The sequence below is a fragment of the Rhinolophus hipposideros genome (assembly GCF_964194185.1).
Source record: "Rhinolophus hipposideros genome assembly, chromosome: 20".
Taxonomy (NCBI): domain Eukaryota; kingdom Metazoa; phylum Chordata; class Mammalia; order Chiroptera; family Rhinolophidae; genus Rhinolophus; species Rhinolophus hipposideros.
In genome coordinates, this window is record NC_138066.1 from 51,241,346 (window position 1) to 51,260,222 (window position 18,877).

General features: G+C 52.6%; 1 protein-coding gene across 7 annotated transcripts in view; it reads right to left on the reverse strand.

Moving 5' to 3' along the window:
- Positions 1-18,877, reverse strand: part of RBFOX3 (RNA binding fox-1 homolog 3) — a 367,870-nt gene that overhangs the window by 99,678 nt on the left and 249,315 nt on the right. For all 7 annotated transcript variants that reach the window (XM_081029622.1, XM_081029631.1, XM_081029623.1 and 4 more), the window contains one exon: positions 11,645-11,682. The gene's annotated coding sequence lies outside the window, so the exon portion shown is untranslated. The remainder of the gene's footprint in view (positions 1-11,644; positions 11,683-18,877) is intronic.

The following is an 18,877-nucleotide window of genomic DNA, read 5'->3' on the forward strand; positions in this document are numbered from 1 at the left end:
GGAGCTGGAGTCCGGCCAAGCAGATGAGGCACCACTTCTGCAGACATTGAGCGGTGTGTTGGGGTACAGTGGGGCGAGAGGGGAGGGGTGCCGGGAAGGCATGTCTGTGTCCCCCACTTGTCCTGCCCCAGGGTTTTCCAGGCTGCCTCCCCCCCATTACAGCTGTGCTGGCCTCCCTGCCCATCGCCTGAGGACAGTGCTACCCAGGGGCCACGAGCCGGCTAGGGACCCAGCCCCAGGCCAGGTGGGAGGCCGATCCACCCGCCAGCCTGAATGCCAGATCCATCCAGGCTGTCGCCCCTCTTTCAAGGGATGAAAGAAAACCATTCTTTCTATGGCTCTTAAGGTTTCTTCCAATGAGGGAAATTGAGGCCCAGAGGCTGGATATGGGGATGGATATGTGCTGAAGAGGGACAGCAGGTGGCAAGTATCCTGTTGTCCTCTTGCCTGGACTAGCAGCTGAGAGGGACGCGTATGCTGAGGTCCTTGGCGGGGAGAGGTCGGGAACCACGTCTAACGGGCCCACACTCGCCTTGTCTGCAGGGAGGCCCTTGGCCTGGGCACAGCCCCTCCCACCTCACTAAGGCCAGGTCGGGAAGGTGAGCAGCACAGGGAGGTTTGCGATTGGCCTCAGGGGGGACCACCTATCTGTGCCCCACTGTCCCACCCCAGGGGGCCCTGGCTGAGCAGGGAGGAGGGCTAGATAGGGAAGGCGGCGGTAGGGCTCAGCAGTTGGGCACTCGAGCTGGGCACTCGGGCTTCCCTTCAACGCCCAGCCTGTGGCTCCCTGTGTGGGTGAGCCCAAGGGAGGTAGCAGGACAGGGGAGTGACATCAGACTCTAAGCTTCTGGGGTCGGCAAGGATGCTGGTGAACATGGGGGTGGATGGGGTGCAGGGGGAGGGGCTCAGGGGGCAGGCTGTGTGCTCATGCTGCACGCTCTAGCACTGCTTTCCAGAAGTCCTCACAAACCACAGACAATGGAGGACGGAAAAGGAGATGCTCAGGGAAGGCTGATTCCCTCGGGACCCACTGCCTGGTTTCCAGCAGGTCTGATGACGACCTTCGAGGCCCCCCAGGGGGTGCAAGCACTTCTGAGCCGACCCACCGAAGGGTCCAGAGGCCTGAGGGCAAGCCTGGCTCTGCCATTCACAGCCCTCCTGAGACTCGGCTTCTTCGTTTCTACACTTTGGTGACAACAGCAGCCCTGCTCCTAGGCTGTTCCAATGATCAGAGGAGATTGAGCAAATGATCAATGACCAAATGGGATGCAGAAAAAGGCCAGGTACCCTTGGGCCACTTGAGGGCGAGTGACCCGGAAACAATGCATCGGAGCTGAGATGGGTCTCCTGGCCTCCCTGCAGCTTGAGCTGGGGTCTGGTGCCCTGCACTTTTCAAAAGGCTAGAGCTGCAGGACAGTGGGAGAGCAGTGCCCCCACCCACCCGATCCCTGGATGTCCCACTCCCGGTCCTTGCAGAGATAGGTGAGCAGCCACACCCTGTGGACACACTGCTCAGGGCCGGGACCCGGTCACCTTTCCTGCAGGTTTGTCCAGAGAGGCTCGCGGAGCCAGGCCTCAGGCTCAGAAAGCTCAGGGTGACCAGAGCGCCCACCGCAGACGGCCTGAGCCCCGTTCTCCTTTCCTCGGCGTCCGACCAACTCATACAGCCTTGCCAATTTGCTGGGATGTGCTGTTTCTGCCCCAGGCAGATGGGCCACTCCTGGAGGTCAGCTCAGCCACGCCTGTTATCGCCCCAGCAGCCAGCATGGCACTGGGCACACAGCAGATGCCCATAAATGTGGGCCGGGAGGTGAAGAGAGAACTCCAAGGCTGCAGAGCATGGCTGGGCTGCGCTTTAGGGAGGGCAGGGGGCACCTCCTCATGGAGAGAAGAGGCGCTTTTCTCCATGGTCTGGGGATCTGTTGACCCATGGGCTCAGGTCTGCAGGGTTTGGGGTCCAGTGGTGAACACACCGCACCTCTGGGGTGTGGGTGGGAGGTCTGTTCCTGTAAGTGTTTTCAATGCTCACCCTTTCTTGTGTGCTGCTCTACGCCCCCAGGGGCCATGGATAAGCCACTTGCCTCTTGGCATCCTCTAAAGTCTGGGGTGGCCACACCATTACCTTCTCTAGAAAGGCTGGCTCAGGCGGCAATGTGTCGAGCTGAGCTCTAGGGCGTCTGCTGTAAACATCTACGCCTGGGTGCACACACGTGGCAATGCAGGAGCCCGCATACACACAGCTGCACGTATATCCACATGCGCAGACACACAGTCCCTCTCTGCACACACGTGCATGCAACCCACATCTACACGCCAACCCTCCGCCATACACATACCAATGTGGCACATACACCAGCGTGACCCCGAGTAGGCAGGCCACTTCCACACAAGCCCCGGAGGTCTGCAATTGGTCAGCAGCAGGGGATGTCCCCTGGCCCCAGCATGGAGTCGTGGCCCTGCGCCTGGGCCAGGCAGTGACATCTGCCACCAATTCGGCCCTCCAGGCTGGTGGCATGAGGCATGGAGAGAATGCTGCATCCCCCGGTCAGAACGCCAGCAATTATGAATAAGTGATACGGAGGGAGGAGGAAGAGGCCGGGGCCGGGAGCAGCTCCCCCAGCGAGGAGAGCTGGGGAGGGGATCCTGAGGGCCGCCGGGCCGCTCCTGGACTGCCGACACATCCCAAACCCAAGCTCAGCTGCTCTGCGGCAGCGCCCCTCCAGCACGGCAATAAAGCAAACCACACTTTCAATAATTCAGCAGCAGGAGAGGGGCTGAGGAAAGGAAAACCCACCTCAGCACTGAGAGATGGCAAGAGGAACAAGAGAAGGGCGGGCGCGCGGCCGAGGATGGAGGGGAGCTAGGGCTGAATTCAGCCTCATTCACACCTGGCCGGCTCTCCAGGTGTATCCCCATGTAAAGAGGTGTTTGCAGATTCTTCTTCCCCAACAGTGACATGCGGAGGCCACTGAGTGCTGCTTCCACCCAGAGCCTAAGAAGTCACCTGGAAACCCCGCTGCAGACTCCGGGGATGGGAGGGAATTCAGGCAGCTCATCCATCACCCGTGGAAAGTCTTCCTTCGGGCAGCCCGACATCCGCCTCCAGGACTCCGCTCATTGATCTTCGCTGATCTGAGGCCGCGTGGGGCAACCACCTCTCTCTCCTGCAGACCCAGCCCTCGAATCCTGCATGACACCATCTGGCTGCCCCAGCTTTCCTCCTCTGGGCAAACAGCTCTCATCTCCTCATGGACAGCCCAGGAAATGTCCCCATGACACGGAATGGGCACCTTCTCGTCAGCCCAGCAGCCCAGGGTGTGCCAGCCGGCTTCTACCTTCCACAGTCGGGAGCGCACCCCTGCTCATCCAATCCGACTCAAACTGGCTTTTGAGCAGGACACACACTTCCTTTCAGGGTGACTACACCTCCAGCTCGCCTGGAACACTCCTGGTCTACACCGTATTAGTAACAGCACTTGCAGTGTGGATGACATGTTACTTGGCCACTGTTATGGGCAGACTGAGTCCCCCCCCTCCAAATTCATATGTTGATGCCCTGACCCCCACATTTGGAGGTGGGGCCTTTGAGTGGTGATTAGGGTCGGATGGGGCCCTCGTGGTGGGATTAGTGCCCTTGTAGGAGTCACAGGAAACCTTACTTCCTGCCTCTGCTCCCTGCCATGTGAGGACACAATGAGAAAAGGGCCACCTGCGACCTGCAAGAGACACCTCACCAGACCCCAGACATGCTGGCACCCTGATCTCAGACGTCCAGCCTCCAGATCTGTGAGCGACACATTTCAGTTGTTTATAAGCTGCCCAGTCTGTGTTATTCTGTTATAACAGCCTGAGCAGCTGAAGAGTCCCCCTAATTATACTGAACTCACCATCAATTAAAACGCCTAAGTGAGCCGATACCTAACTCTGTAATACGGCTGCTTTCTGGCCATCAGTAGGGATAAAACCCGCCTTCTCTGTGGACCTAGGCTGTGAGGGCCACAGACCACCTGTCCCTCTGTCAGCCTCACTGAAAGGTCTGCAGGATTAGAAGGTACCAGGTGTGGGCAGCCAGGTGTGCACGTCTGTCTTGCCTTCCCTCCATCAGAGGCAGATGTCGGGGGCGGCGAGTCTCTCCTTCCCAGCCGCTCACACTAGCCTTTCCCATCACAGGTTCTGTCTATTTGGATCATGTCAAGGCCTCACTATTTCCCTTCCCACCCCGGCTCCTGCCTGTGGGCTCTCGGTGCTCCCTGCAGTATGGGCCGTGTGCAAAACTATGCAACCAGGGCAGGTGGGGCAGCTGCGAAGTCTGCGAGAGATGTGTGTCTTGCTCTCTGCACCGTGACCCGCCTCCCGCTCCCCGAAACTGGATGATAAATTACTCTGCCCAAGCGGAACACGCCGGGACAAGCCTCTTCTCCAACTGTAATTAATACCCCGGGGAAAGCACAGACCGGGGGTTTTATACTTTCTCACACACACACACACACACACACACACAGATTCTTTCTGCTGTCCTCTAATCCAAGCTCAAACGTTTCATGTCCTGCTTCTTTTATGGGCAGCACAAACCACCCGGCTGGATATATCCTGAAAGCCAAGGGAAGTACTGGGGACCCTTTTCAGTCTCTATGGTGCAGAACTCAGTTTGGGAGCTGGATTTCTGGCAAGCGGTGCCCACATGGCTGGTGCAACGTAGCTTTGTCCTTAGCAGAAATGGCCATGGGTTTTGGTAAACCATTCACGGTCAATAGTTTTGGGCATCTTTCCCCACATTTCCCCCCCAACTATGACAGCCTAAGTGATGCACTAGTCCAAACACATGTGTGCACAGATACCAGGGTGCTCTTGACATGACATTCCTTAAAAAGCTATACAATGAGCCAGGGCCTTTGCAGTCCCATAAGGCTAGACTGTCAACCACCCTGACAACGGAAATGCTTTCTCAAAGGATGGGAGAGCCCTAATGGGCCAGAAAGGGTCGAGTCCCTGTGTCCCATGCTGGTCAGTGAGTGCTTCTGGTGTAGCAGATGGAGTCATGGAGGGGAAGGGCTCAAAAACCCAAGCTCCAGAAATCCATGCTCTCTTCCTGGGAGCATCAACTTTGCTCAAGGGGATTCTCAGCATGAAGAGAAGCCTGGACAGCTGGGGCCGCGGTCCTGCCTTGGCCACTTGCAGTGTGACTCTGGGCAAATCAAGTGCCATCTTGCCTCAGTTTCCCCATCTGTAAGATGAACCCTGCTGTGAGGGTCTAATGGGAGAACGGGTTGAATGTGCTGACAACTGCTCAGGGCCCCGGTGAGCCACAATGCTCTGCACAGTTAAAGGACTAAGAGCGCAGCTCTGGCTGCACGGGCCCAGCGAGGGAGGGGACCTGATTGCCAGTGACCGGCCTCGGCCTCTGACGGCTCCGCCCCCTGCTCGGTCACTCCCGATGAGGGCAATGAGGACACTGCCCCCCATGCTGGGGTCTCTGATTCCCTTCTCCCCTGACACTGGGGAATTTCTGACCTCTCCCACCTGAGGTGTGGAAAAGCTTACAGGTATTATTCCCTTTCCTCCTTATTCTTTGCAATCAAAATTTCTCAGAGAAGAGATTCTGCAAAGAGCTCTTGGTAACGATCTTCCAAGAAAGAGCTAAGCTCCCCCTCCTGCAGGTTCCTCTTAATTGGGGGTGGGGGAGAGTGTGCTCAACAAAGGAAATGAGGGTGTTTGTCTCAGACGACGCGTTCCCAGGCCCATGGCCGCCTGGACAAGCAACAAGCGCTGTGAGCACTCTCATTCCTGCCACCTTTGGGGCCTTGAGCCAGGATGGTTTGCAAGACCTTGGACACCAGGCAATGAGGGACAGTGATACCTGAGAGGTGGGAAAGCAATGGGGGGGGAGGGCACAGCTTCCTGTCTGGAGAGTTCTCAGGCCAAGGTGCAGGGCTCCCAAGTAGAGCCTGGTGTGCTCCCCGAGCTGAGGAGACACAGCTGAGAGTCTGGGGAGACCAAGGGGGCTGGCGGTGCAAGGCAGAGAAGCGGAGAGTCTGATCTGGACAGACGGAGCCCTGAGAACTGCAGGGGGTCCCAACTGAGTATTCAGCCAGTGCCACTGAGCACAGACATTTGAGCAAACGCCCTGAGGCCGAGGGAAGAGCCACCTGAAAGGATTAGAGGACGCAGCACTCACATGGTGCTGGGACTAGTGCGTGTCCCCACCAGTCAGACCAGGACGCTCCCGGTAGAGTGATCAGAGGGTCCCTCCTTTGAGCAGGCTCATTAGATGCAGACGAAACATGGCTTGGGCCCATCTAACAAATCCTAAAAGTAAGACCTGAGGATCGAACGGTTTCCAAGTAACTTGACTGCACCCCAAGACAAAGTCCAAGCACATTTATAGTAATAAAAGTATCGAACACCCAATAAGGTAAAATCTACAATGTCCAGCCAAAGACATGCAAAAAGCAGCAAAACATAACCCAAAATGAGGAAGAAATCAATCATTTGAAACTGACCCAGAACTGACATACGTGTTAGAATTCGCAGACGAGGTCATTAAAACAATTGTAACTATATTCCACATGTTCCAAAAGTTAAGTAGAGACATGTAAGCTATGACAAATATACAAGCTGAACTTGTAGAGATAAAAACTACAATGTCTGAGGTGGAAAAATACACTGGACAAGATTAATGACAGATTAAACATTATAGAAGAAAATATTAAACTTAAAGACACAAATGGATTCTTTATTTTCTCTATTTTGACAGCCAAAATAGAGAAAAATAAGAAAAAACAATTTAAGAAGTGGCATATCAGTGAGCTGTGGAACAACTTCAAGCACCCCAATATACACAGAAGTGGGAGTCCCTGGAAGGGGGGGCAGAAGGAATATTTGAAGAAATAATGGATAAAGCATCACCAAATTTGATGAAAACTATAAACTCAGAGACCCAAGAAACTCAACAAACCCAAGAAACATGAAGAAAATGACACTCAAAGCATAATTAAATTTCTCAAAACTAGTAATAAAGAGAAAATATTAGAAGCAACCAGAGGGACAAAAATAACAATGATGAAAATAAGACTTTGAAATCATGCAAAACCAAAAGACCCTGAAGCAACACATTTAAAGTCCTGGAAAAAAAAAAAAAACCCTCATCTGTCAACCTAGAATTCTATGCCCAGCAAAAATATCACTCTAAACAAAGCTGATATAAAGACTACTTCAGACATACCAAAACTGAAAGAATTGATCACCAGTGGATTTGCACTATGAGAAATATTAAAGGGAGTCCTTCAGGCAGAAGGGAAAATGACAGCAGATGGAAATACAGATCCACATAAAGGTATTAGGACACTAGAAATGGTAACTAGGTGGTAAACATACGACTTAAATCTCTAAAGTGTAACCGTATAAGGTTTATAACATATGTATAAGTGAAATGCTTGATAATACCAGCATGAAGGTTGGGAGGGGAGATGAAAGTACACCATCAACCAATGCTTATACCTTGTGTGAAGGAGATTAATATCACGTGAACGCAGACTGTAATTAGTTAAAGATAGAAACTATAAACTCTAAGGCAACCATCAAAACAACAAAACACATAGCTATAGCTAATGAGTCAAGGATGGAGAAAAAAATCGAATAATAATAATAATACATGGAATAATAATAAAACTCAATCCAAAAGAAAGAAAAAAAGAGAAAAAAAGGGAATAATGGAAAATGGAAAAAACAAAAAACCCCTGAGATGATAGACTTAAGCCTAATCTGTATTGGGTTAAACTTTGAAAAGCAACCAATGTAATTCAACAAATTAACAAACTAAAAAAGCATCTGATTATTCTAATAGACAAAGGACCAGAACTGAACAAAATACAACATCCTTCCTAATCAAAAGTGATAAAAACTCTCAGCAAACTAGCAATAAAAGGGATTTAGGAATAGAAAGGAATCTACAAAACATCCATGGCTAACATCATACTTGACGGGGAACTTGAATAAACCCAAGCTCTTTAAGATCAGGAAGAAGACAAGAATGTCCATTCTCACCATTTCTAGTCAGTCTTGTACTGCAGATTCCAGCCAGTGGAACCAGGTAACACAAAGAAATAAAAGACATCCAGGTTGAAAGGGAAGAAGGGAAACTGTCTTTATTCACAGAAACATGATCATCTATGTAGAAAATCTGATGGAATCTATTAAAAAGCTATTGGAACTACGCAGTAGGTGAGGTCTGTAAGGATGCAGGATATGAGATCAATATACAAAAATTAAAACAATTTCTGTACACTAGCAACAATCAGAAGTTTAAGTAAAAATACCATTTAAAATAACACTAAAATATGAAATACTTAGGGATAAATTTGACAAAAGACATGCAAGATCCATTACTGAAAACTATAAGCCATTAATGAAATTAAATAAATCTTAAATGGAGAGGGACATCTTGCTTAGGAGTCAGAAAACTCAATAAGAGTTAAGATGTCAAGAATCCCCCAAATTTGTCTGTATGTTCAGTGGAATCTTGGTCAACATCCCAGCAGGCATTTTTAAAAATTCACATGGTGATTCTAAAATTTATATGGAAACTTAAGGGGCCTAGAATAGCAAACACAACTTTGAAAAAAAAAAGAACAAAGTTGGAAATTTAACATTACTTGATTTCCAGACATTATAAAATTATGGGAAGTGGGAGATGGCGTCAAGACAGACGGACAGATCAATGGGACCAAGTGCAGAAATGGACCCACACATACGACAACTGTATTTTGACAAGGCTGAAAAGTCCGTTCAACGGGGGGAAAGGACAGTCTTCTCAATAAGGAATACTGAAACCATCAGATGTCCCCATGCAGGACAACGAACTTCGTTCACACCTGCACCACGTACACAAATGAACTCAAGATAAATCACAGACCCAAATGTAAAACCTAAAACCTATGAACAGAAAACGTGTAGGAGTCCACATTCACCTGCGGACTCCGTTGGTCACTTGGTTGACGATAAGATTTCTTAGATACCAACATCAAAAGTACTAGCCATTAAAAAAAACAAATAGATACACTGAACTCTATTAAAAGTAAAAACTTCTGCTCTTCCAAAGACACCTTAGGAGAATGAAAAGACAGACCAATTAGAGGAACATGTCTGCAAAGCATGTATCTCATAAATAACATATTCAGTATACACCAAGAACTCTCGGACTCAACAATAAGAAAACAAACAACCCGATAAAACTATAGTCAAGATTTGAACAGCCACTTCATCAAAGGAGATGGATGGAGAGCAAACAGCCACGTGAAACAATGTTCAACCTCATTAGTCTTCAGGGAAGTGCAAATTATAACCACAGTGAGATACCAGCACGTACCAATTAGAACGGCTAAAGCTGTAAAGACGACAACTCCAGGCGTAGGCGAGGATGTACTGGAATTCTCCCTCACGGTCCGTGGGAATGTGCAATGGTACAACCACTTTGGAAAACAATTTGGCACTTACTTTAAAAGTTAAACATACACTTACCATAGGATCCAGCCACTTCACAACTAGGGATTTCACCCGAAAAGAAGCGAGCGCCATGCAAAGACTTGTACATGAATGTCTCGAAGCGTTATTGGTAAGAGCTCCAAAATGGAAGCCCCCAAGTGTCCTTCAAGGAGTGACTGGACCCACAGCCTACGGTGCACTCATAGCGTGGGATACCAGTCAGCAGTGAAAGGGACGAACAGCAGACACACACCACAGCAGAGGGAAGGAGCCACCCCGCCAAAAGAGTATGTGTGACAGCACTTGATTTATATGTGAAATACAAAGTATTCCATGGTGACAGGACACAGATCAGAGCTCACCAGGGACGAGGGCTGGTGAGGGCAGGAGGGGAGCTCAGGAGCACAGGAAACTTTTGGGGTGCTGGACGTGGCAGTATGAGGCCATGGGTATAAATAAGTATACGCCCAAACCGACCAGACTGCACCCTCTAAATGCACGTAGTTGGCCGTATGTGTGCACTCGACCTTGACAAAGCTGTTTAACAAAACCACCGTACGAAGCTCTGAGCCAGCCCATCACAGCGTCCTTCCTTAGAGCACAGATGGCCTCTTTATCCTACAATCACACTCACCAGAGGGCTCCCTTGGTGGCTTGCCTGTAAATGAGATTCGGGGTACAGAGTGCCTGTCGCCAGGCTGCATGCGAAGCCGGCCACCTTGTGGTTAAGAATACTTGGGCAAGAGCGTGGCACCAATGCCACCTTTCTCTGCCTCCTGCTCAGAGAGCCGCGTGGAAAACAGAGACAGGCCGGCCACTCCCTGGGGACCATGTCATGTGCCGCCCACCGTGGGTGGACTCGTGAGCTCTGCCTCATGTCCTCATCCTGGTGGAAAGCCAGTAAGCAGGGCCTGAGCGTCCTCTCCACACAGCTCCACATGGCCCAGCGGTAACCAGCTGCCAGGATGGAAGCCCACTGGCCTGGTCAAGCTTGACTTGGCCAATGCCCGCTTCAGAGCCCGGGGTGGGCTTGGGACAAAAACGATACAGAAGACATCACCACGGGCAGCCGTTTGCTCAGTGGTTGGAGTGCAGTGCTCATAACACCAGGGTCGCTGGTTCGAGTCCCACATGGGCCAGTGAGCAGCGCCCTCCACAACTAGATTGAAACAACGACTTGACTTGGAGCTGAGTTGCGCTGCCCCCAGCCCACATACACACAACTAGACTGAGAAACAACTTGACATCCTGGAAAAACACACTCTTTCCCAATAAAAAAAAAAAAAGAAAACAGAAGAATCACCACGCGAAATTCCCAGGGTTTGGCTCAGGAAGATGGCAAACCCCCCTACCCCCTCTCCGCACCGGACAGCTTTACTTTCCATTTCTGATCTGGCAAGTCGCTTTGCCATCCTGTGCACACACAGCCTAAGACCCAGGAGCCCGCGAAGAGAAGCCCACCGGGGTCCCGGGTTACAAATACACCGCGAACCTGCATTTTCTAATTTTGTTCACAACAAATATACGTGACTTTTATAGTAAGCTTTTTCCCCAAAGTAAAACTCTGCAAGTGAATCTATGAAGGAGCTCAGCTGAGGGCGGGCGATGGAGGGTTGGCTGCAGGGACACACAGACTGAGGGCCCAGGTCAGCAGTGTCCTGTCCCCCACCCCTGTGAGGGTCAGTGCTGGGAACTGAGCCCATTTCCACAGCCCCCGCCCACCCTGAGGAGACGGCCACGGAGGGGAGTCAGCAGCGAGCGGGCTGCCCTGGGCCTTGTAGTCTGTGGGTACACGTCTGTGCAAGGAGCACCTGGGCTGGGTGTGGACAGTAGCACAAAGGGAGGCCTGGGGGAGGACGAGGGAAGGGACCAGGAAGGAACCACACTGCTGCTCTGGCCATAAACACTCTCCTGTCCCCTCACCTCCCTCCAGGCTCCTCTGGCCCCCGGGCCTGCCTTCTAAGCACACTGGTCGGCCGCTGAGCGTTCAGAGAGACGAGAGACAAGGTGTGTGTGTGTATAGGTGCTAAACAAGCCACAGCTCCCTCACTCCAGGGAATGAACCCCCCAGGAACCCCACATTCAATGCCAGCAGCTCCTAACATGTTCAACATGCCCACATCTGTCAACAACTATTTAGGAAAAAAAGCAAAAGCCTTTGTACCTTTTATTCAGCCAATTTTCCCCGAGGCACTGTGGACTCTGGAAGAAAAGAAAAAGAGAGTTACCAAGTGGTTATGCCATCAGGGACCTGGGCCAGAGATCAAGCATCTGCAGCCGTTCACGGGAATGGGGGCTGCACACGTGTGTCTGAACCCCTAATGCTGCCCTTTTCTTATAGGGCACTTGGAGATGAGAAAGGATGGTGTGTGTGTGTGTGTGTGTGTGTGTGTGTGTGTGTGTGATATGCTTCTTCTGGACTTTTTCCTTATTTCTTTTACTAACGTTTCATAATTTTATGTGTACATACCTGGCACATCTCTTCTATTGTGGTACACAATAGAATGCTATGGTATGGTACACATACCATACATTTTAACCATTTTGTGTCCAGTTCAGTGGCCTTAAGTACTTTCACACTGTTGTGCAGCCACCACCCCTATCTGATTCTAGAACTTTTTCATCGCCCTGAAAGGAAACTGCATTCTCATTAAGCAGTCACCCCCACCCCTCCCCCCGTGTGTGTGTGTGTGTGTGTGTGTGTGTGTTTAACTTAGCATAAACAGGACAAAAGCAAGCGAAACCTCCGGAATTGAAAGGCAGTCAGACCGGGCCTCTTTCCTGAGAGGCTGAGAAATCACTGTCATTCTCATCCCTGGCATCACCACAAAGAACAGGTGGCCGCTGGCATTACCCTGCACACTTTCTGTGTCAGGCACTTGAGGACAATTGCCTCATTTGTCCCTCACAACTCTGAGAGGCAGGCGTTGCTCTGACTATCCCCACTGTTCAGATGGAAAAACTGAGGCCAAACTGCCTGAGCTGGGGCAGCCAGGCGGGTGTCCAGGGCCGGCTCCCCTGTGCTGCTCTCCCCCTCCCCCACAGGTGGGACGTGAGGAGGAGAGCCTTTGACTGTGTGGAGCCTGCAGAGTTTGGGCACATCATGATGGCAGTATTTAGCAGGCAGCCCCCCCACCACTGCCGCAGTCACAGAGGCTGGGGACCAAGGCAGGGCTGAGCTTGAGCCACACAGCTGAGGAAGACATCACAGGAAGGGGGGGCACTTGATTGGCATTTTCCCTCCCCAGCAAAATGGCAGAAGCAGCTTCTGGCCATTTCCACGCAGCTCACACGACTCAGAGGAGGGGCCCCTGCGAAGGGAAGAGGTCTCGAAAGGAAGGCGTCCTGATAAAATGAGGCGGGTTGAATCAATCAGTTTGCATCAACCACCACCTTCAGTTGATTTGGGGGTTTTTCAAAAAGTCATTGTTGACTTTTTTTCTTGGTTTCTCTTCTTGAAGTGAGTTTTCCTCTCAATTCAATTCAATTTAGTTCCATTTAATTCAATCCATCCAGTCCCAGTGAGCAAACACACAGCCTTACTGCAGACCGCTGCGGTCTAGGCTAAGTGCAGAGCACTGGATTGGACGAAGCCTGCCCCCCCTCCCCCCCAGCCGGTGGGCGGGCTGAAGGAGAGCCAGGCGGGTCCCAGGATTTGGCTCATCCCTCCTTCCCAGTCCCATGACCCCGCCCCCCCTTTACCCTCTGTTTGCCAAGCTCCCTGCCCTACCACGGATTTCCCCTGAGACACTTCTGGCCCCAGAATTCCCAGTCTCGGGCACCAGCACAGACCAGAGCTGGCAAACATCCCCACCCCACCCAGCTCAGCCTCCACCAGTCCTGAGCTCAAGTCGCTCCTAACAGCCCTTGATTTCCCTCAACGGTTGTCACGGTCACACGTGTCCTTATTTGCTCAAAGCAAAATATTTGCCATGATCACAGGGATTACACTGGCTCAGTCCTTGTGGGCAGACTCGGAGCCTGGGACCCACATCCACCTCTGGTTTTGAAAAAATCTAGGGCAGAAAAGCCTGTTGAGCCTGATGCCTCCACTTTTTGAGGTGCAGGGGGGTCCAACCTACTCTCTAGCGCTTCAAGCCAGGAGACACCCCCTCCCCATGCCCTTCCTCGCCCTCCCTCTGCAGGTACAGAACCACTGGCCACTGGCGTCCTGAAGTCTTTCTGTGTCTGGCCCGGCTGCCCTCCCGAGGACGGCCCCACCTGGGACAGGCCTGCCTTGCATTTCTCCCTTCCTCCTGCAGTCCCCAGCATTTCCCTTCTTCCCACCCTCCTCCCTCACTGGTCCCCCCCTCCCTGCCCCACTGCCTGGTCTGGAGATCTGGGGAAAGCAGAGGGAGATGCCTAGGGCTCACCTCTCCAGTCTGGTAAAGAATCCATCCTCCAGAGGGTTAGGAAGTAGGTAGAGAGCGGTTCTCAGCCTGACTGTGAGCAAACACTGCTCTCAGCTGCTCAGCGGGTAATCAATTATGCTGATTTCTGCCTCCACCATCAGGTTCGTTGAGGAGCACAGCTGACAGGCCAGGGGGGCTGACTTCCCTGAGTGCACTGTGGGAAGACCCTTCGGCAAAGGCCAAACCGGCCAGATGCACTTACCAACCTGCCTGTCTCCACCAGCCCCTCTGTCACGGCCACCACGCAGAGTCTGTGCGGGGGCCTGGTGAGCAAGGAGTTACCCCAGCAGAGCTGCTCTGTTTACTGGCATTGGAACTGCCCACCCTCTAGCCCTGGCCACCTCTCCCACTAGACTGGGACCCCAAGGGCAGGAGCTGTGTCTTGGAGGCCCTGTATCCCCAGAGCCTGGCTCAGGGCCAACACAGGTGGGAGGCAGTGGGTGTTTGCGGAATGAATGAACCGGCCAGTAAGCGTTTGCTCAAGGGGGATGAAGTCTTCCTGACAAAACAGTCTTAGTCTGCTGTGGCGGCCCTGACACAGGGCTCCGAGGCTGGGAGGCCCAACTCAAGATGCTGGTGGACTCAGTTCCTGCTAAGAGTCCTCTCCTCAGATTCTCGCTGTCACCTCATGTAGTGGAGAGAGACGGAGGGAGAGCTCGCATGTCTCTTCTCATAAGGGCACAAATCCCATCACAGGGGCCCCACCCTCATGACCTCATTGAACCCTAATCACCTCTCAAAGACCCCCTCCTCCAGCTACCATCACAGTGGGGGATTAGGGCACCAACATATGAATTTGGGGTGAGGGATGTGCAGTCAGTTGGTCCATGGCACAATTTCCCTTTTGTATTCACTTTTTTCTTTGCTTTTTTTCCTCTGTGTTTTTCCAAATGTGCAGCAATGGTGCTTGGCCCTTGTTTACCATCTGAGCAGATTTATTTGGTGTCTTACAAGTTGTTACAGTGCAGTTGCCGGTGCCAGGAAGGACTTTGGGGGCCCCTGCCCACACTGGTCACGCTGCTTGTTAGGGCATCAGTAGCGAGCCTGGTGTCCCCCCCCCCCCGTGGAGGCCACTTAGGCAGCTGTAAAACGCCTGCCTGGCCACTGCTACTCTGTATTACCTTGGCTTTTATTAAGTGGTCCACTTTATGCTTTCTCTCAGGGGAGCTGGAGGTGAAGGGCGCAATTTTATAAATAAAAAATTAACTGTGAGTGGCTTAAACATGACTTGATGGTGATCATGACAGCAGAGCCACTTTAATTTAAAGGTTTCCTTTCCTTCTTCTGAAAAGAAATTCACCTTAGAGGAGAGGAAGGGAGGGGAGAGAACTGAGAAGAGGGGACGGGATTATCCTGGATTAGGGGAGGTGGCACTAAATCCAACGAGAATAATGCCATAAGAACCCAAAGGAACACACAAGGCACGGCGTTGAGGACAGGCCATGTGGAGATGGCGGTGGAGACTGGAGTGATGTGGCCCTGAGCAAGCCACACCTCAGCCCCCAGAAGCTGAGGGGCTAGGAGCCTCCCTGGAGCCAGCAGAGGGACCCAGCCCTGCTGGCCCTGATTCCGGGCTTCCGGCCTCCGGAACGGAGAGAGAGGACATTTCAGTTGTTGACCCGTCCCCACCATGTGGAAATCTGTTACGGCAGCCACAGGACACCAACCCAGCAGCCTTCTCCCATCACCTCAGAGTGAGGGCACATGTGTCCCCCACCCTCGCCTGCACCCCTCTCCTGGCCTCGGGCAGCCCCTTCTCCTACTCACTGTACTACTCAACTCCAGGATACTACTGCTGACCATGCCACGCCCTGGAACGCTGCCCGCTCCTGAAGCTGACCTTTCTAACGCACACTGGAGGGACATGGCGGCCGCGTCCCAGCTGTCCTATGGAGCTGGGTGCTGCACGTCACTTGGTGTCACACCACAGGACCCGAGAAACATCTCTCGGTGTGAAGGACCCCAGGAAAACCGCTGTTCCCTTGAAGGGTATTTTGAATCCACTTTTTTATTTGTTGTGGGTTTTTTATTCTTCTTTGAATTTTTTATTGTAAAATACATAGACTGTAAAATTTCCACTTTCAGCCATTTTTGATGTGCAGTTCAGTGGCATTAAGCACATTCACACCCTTGTACAACCACCCCCCCCATCCATCCCTAGGACCCTCCATCCTCCCATTACACACTCACAGCCCCTGGCATCCACCTTCTACTTCCTGACCCTATAGACTGGACTCCTCTAGGGACGTCCTCTGAGGGGGCCATACTTGTCCTTCTGTGTCTGGTCTGTGTCCCTCAACATCACGTCCTCCGGGTCTATCTGTGTAGCAGGTGTCAGAATTCCTTCCCTTTGAAGGCTGAATAATATTCCACCGTGTGCATAAACCACATTTTGTTTGTCCGTTCATCTGTTGAACATTTGGGTTCACTTTTTAAGACACTTTTTAAGACAACAAGAATCAGAAACTCAGCCAGGTTCCCATTCTGCTTTGGCCGCCGGCACGTTCAGGAAAACCAGTGCGGCTCCCCGCGCTTCTGTGTCTCAAAGCCCCAGCGGCCGCACTGTCCAGTCTGGCGTTGCTGTTCTGGGATCTTGACTTCTATCTATTCACACGTTTCCGTTTTGTTTTCGGTGGTGCTACAAATGGACGCAAACTTGTCTCTAGGCTAAGCACCACCCAGGCTCCTCCTCACGCTGTTCTCCCCACAGTGCTCGATGCCACCCCAGGTCGTGCCCTCCGGAAGAGAGCTCTCGACCTTACAACTCCCCCAGGTCGCCGTCCCTTCCTTCACTCCTTCAACAAATAGCAGTCCTGGCAGGAGGGGCCCAGGGATGCCATCCCACCCCCAGCCTGCCCATGGCCTCAGGGACAGGGACACGGGCCCCAGTGACTGCCTGGCCGGCAGGCCATGTTCTCGTGCTGGTGTCTGATTGTGCTGAGAAGCCTGTTCTGTCTAATGCAAACTGAAGGGCAGCGGAGGCCCGGCTGAGCCATTCCCCACGGGCCGGGCAGGCGCTGCACACCATGTCCTGCTCAACACTCAGCTGAAATGGAGCTGAGTGCGGTGAGGTCTGGGCGGCCGTCCAGCCTCCACTTGGCTGCGGCACCCTGGCTCCAATCCCTGTTTCTTTAAAAGCTGGCTGCATCTGAGTACGGAGAGTCAGGCCGGGCTGGGTTCAAAGCCACAGTGGGGGTGTGTCTCGTCTGCGAATGAGGTGAGACCATCCCATGTGCCTTGTAGGGTGGGGCACCCGCCCCTTACAGGGGGCACCACTCTCCACAGACTGAGAACATGGACCCTCGGTGGGCAGAAACAGTGTGTGGGACGCTTGGAGTGGGCACTGCCCAGTTGTGATGGAGCAGCACCAAAAGGAGGGTGGAGAGGGTGGTGGAGACAGGGCAGGGGATGAGATAAGACACAGGACAGAGCGCTGTGCAGGGCACAGATGATACGTACGCTGGCTTCTTAGACGAGCACGTTTTGCTATCAATAATTTAGACATGCCCTTTCTCCTTTGGGAAATGGGCAAAATCTCATTTCCTGAGCAAATCCCCTAAGAAACCAACCTGTTCATCGCTTTTCCGAAATCTGTCTGGATCAACCTCCTTATAGAATAAAAGCAGATAATCGGCTGCGAGGGCTGGGAGCTGGGTGCTAGGAAAAGTCCCCAGAACCCACACGGGTCCCAGAAATGTCCCAGAGCTATGCTGCTACGCTGTCCCCAGCTCAGCCTGCCTCCCCTCTGGCTCCGTGAAGGGGGAGACACGCAGTGAATGGAACAGTACTGTTTGAATTTAATGCAACAACGGGAAAATCACTTGTGGAAATAGAGGAACACACAGCAGAGATCTCCATTTTGGGAAAACCCTGGGACGGGGTACCGGCGGCTTTTCCCAGCTCCTCCCCAGGGAAGAGCAGACCCTGCCTGTGCACTCACGTCAGGAGGTCACGCCACAGCCCAGGCCGGCCCGGCACGGCTGTCACACCTTCAGTGAGGTACTCAGCCTCCAAACGCCTTGGTTTACTCACCTGCAAAGTGGGGGGATGACCCAACCTTCCGCTGGGTGCCCTCATGAGGATTAAAGGACATCAGGCCTTAGCATAAGGCCTGGCCTGTTACTGGGGGAGGATTTCACCCCGTCCGTGGAAAAGGTGGGAAATGAGTTTTAAAGTGAAACCCAGAGTGACTCCCGTTCACGGAATCTGTGCTTTGTTCTCTGTGGGTGAGGGAGCCCTTTGCACAAGTCACCACAAGTCCTCTCTGCAAGCCTGAGGCAGGTGCCTTTGTCCCTGGATGCCAGTGGGGTAGCTGAGGCTTCTCAAGGTGGCACTCCTACAGTGGCAGGTGGCCTCACGTGGCAGAGGTATCACTGTCACTTTCTTTGGGGAAAGAAGCTAGAAAGGCGTGATGGCTGTTGATATGCAGAGTAATGCCGCATCCGGCCTTCTTAAGCAGCATACCTTCTTCTCCAGGCTGGAGCAAGCTCTGCAGGCTAGTGGGCGCCCGGGGGACGGTGCCCACTTCTCTGTTTTCTGCAGGAAATGACCCCTGCCCACGGGTCCTAATTCTGAGCTGGGAACTGCCACTGTGGGTGGGGGAGGGGTCTTCCTGCCAAGCACAGCCCATCCTCTCGGTCAGCAATGTCGCATGCCTACCCCTTCCTGCAGCTGACAAAGGACTCCTGAGACCTGCAAACCACCCAGGCCCCATAAACCCATGTCTGGAACAACCACGAAGCTGGGGACGTGGAAGTCACGGCTGCCTGCTGGAGCGCCCGCAGCCCCGTGTGGCGTGCTTCGGTCTCTAAAGTGGCCGTGTGTGCTTGGGCTGCGGATTTGGGTAGAAGTGCTGAGCTGTGGACAAAGAGAGCCCACTCTTAGCTGCGTCCCTGTGCTCAGCACCTCCTGGGCCACTCTGCTCTAACTCTGCTTCATCACGCCCCTTGTTTGCTGTATCCCCACGCTCTGGCACCTGGGGCCTC